Below are 2478 nucleotides of genomic sequence, written 5' to 3'. Positions count from 1 at the left end.
AAAATATATAGTGTCTTATGCTTTGTCACTCTACTCCGCCTAAGCCAAAATATATAGTGTCTTATGCTTTGTCACTCTACTCCACCTAAGCCAAAAAATATAGTGTCTTATGCTTTGTCACTCTACTCCACCTAAGCCAAAATATATAGTGTCTTATGCTTTGTCACTCTACTCCGCCTAAGCCAAAATATATAGTGTTTTATGCTTTGTCACTCTACTCCACCTAAGCCAAAATATATAGTGTCTTATGCATTGTTACTCTACTCTACCTAAGCCAAGAACTGTGAATTCTTTAATAATTCACTAGTTTTTGATACTTCTCTCTTTCTTCAATCCCCATTGGTGGCTCCATCAATATACTAAACCAACTGATTGATTGGGGGCCTCTACCGTGAATAAAGAATCAAGCAAATTATAAGGTAAGTATATTGAATTTTGATCTTTCTATAATTTCTCAATGATTCTCTCTTCTCAACCCCTCTCAAGCTTGAGAAGTTTAATTGGTATGGTTTTTTTAAATGCTATTGAAGTTAATTGGTGAATAGTAGTGAAGAGTTACATAATTTAATAAATGCTATAGAAGTTAATTTCCATTTATGTTTAAATTCTAATGGTTTTTATGTAATTTCTCTCTCTCACTCAAGAAATGGTCATACTCATGAACCATTCTCAAACCAAATGAAGCTTTTCATAAAGCCTTTCCTTAATCCAAGATTAAGCTATGCTTGAGACCAAATTAATGGCTTTTTGCTATGCTTTTAGTTTATGCACATTGATGATTCAATCCATTATGGATTGATGACCCAATTAGAGACCATTCTAATTGTTTTCTTAATGATCCAATTAGAGACCATTATGGATTGATGATCCAATTAGAGACCATTATGGATTGATGATCCAATTAGAGACCATTCTAATTATTTCTTTAATAATGAGCTTTATCCCTTAGAAAAAAAATTGAGATTTATCAGTCATAGTAGCGGAGCTATGGCAAAATTTTTATAGAAATTACGCATAAAATAAATTCATTCAAAGTATAAAAAGAGGAATTCCTACCATATTCTAGGAACTATCATCCTAGATTAATTAAAAGAATTTTATTATGCATGGAGATGTGGATGTTGCATGTAGATGTAGATGTATGGATGTGAGTGTGAATGTGGAGGTGGATGTATACATGGGACGTGGATGTATGCATGTAGAAATAGATGTGTAGATGAGGATGTAAATGGAGATGTGGATGGATGCATGTAGATGTAGAGGTATAGATGTAGATGTGAATGGAGATGTGGATGTATACATGTAGATGTAGATGTATAGATGTAGATGTGGATGTGGAGGTGGATGGATGCATGTAGATGTAGATGTATAGATGTAGATGGGAATGGAGATATGGATGTATGCATGTAGATGTAGTTGTGAATGGAGATGTATATGTATACATGTAGATGTAGATGTATAGATGTAGATGTGGATGTGGATGGAGATGTATGCATGTAGATGTAGGTGTATAGACGTAGATGTGGATGTAGAGGTGGATGTATGCATGTAGATGTAGATGTATAGATGTGGATGTGAATGTGGAGTGGATGTATGCATGTAGATGTAGATGTATGGAGGTGAATGTGAATGTGGATGTGGATGTATGCATAGGGATGTAGATGTATGCATGTAGATGTGAATGTACGCATATAGTTGTGGATGTATGGATGTGAATATACGATTGTGATGTGAGGGAATCTGAAGTGATGAGATGGAAATGATGTGATGGGATGAGTGTACATATAAATGGAATATGGAATAAGTAATGTAGATTGAGGAGAGATAATGTGGAAAAATGAAAGTTAAAATAGAAATTGTATTGTAAATTGTTTGTAAATGCTGTTTGTAAATGCTGTCTGTAAATGATTGTTTTATGTCAAGAATGCTGGGGGGAGCATTTTGACCGTCTTGTGATTAAGGTCGTGATGAGAAAGTTGCAACTGCTGACGGGGAGTCAATGAAGGACGTCTCGCGTAGCAAGGTCGACCGAGGTCTTGACCAGCCTCGATGCGATTAAAATGGTGAGCTTCCGGTACGGTGGATGAGGGGCCAAGGAAGCGGCCTATGCGTGAAGCGCTAGGTTACCTGCGAAGGATCCTAGAGGGTGCTGACCATACGGTGCTCGGGCTCTGGGTCGCCTAGGATACCCACGCGTGCGTCGAGGAAGATATTGGAACAGAGTTGGAGTTGTTTTCTGAAATCGAGCATGGATCTGGTTGATTGACCTTGCTGGTCTTCAACGGATGAGTCCATGGCTCCTTATATGGATCTGTTGGTTGATCTTGCTGATCTTCAACGAGAGTCCATCATGTTAAGTGATTATATTGCCAAGTATTATGGGCTAGGAACTATCGAAACGGCTGCTGAGCATTCTAGTTGCCAATGATGCCATAGATACTCTGATGAAGGAATGATGGGAAATTAAGAATCAATTGG

The sequence above is a fragment of the Cibotium barometz genome, chromosome 15 (genome assembly GCF_041138505.1).
Source record: "Cibotium barometz isolate CiBa-2024 chromosome 15, ASM4113850v1, whole genome shotgun sequence".
Lineage (NCBI taxonomy): Eukaryota > Viridiplantae > Streptophyta > Polypodiopsida > Cyatheales > Cibotiaceae > Cibotium > Cibotium barometz.
The sequence above is the reverse complement of the archived record's forward strand: the minus strand, read 5'-3'. Positions refer to the sequence as shown.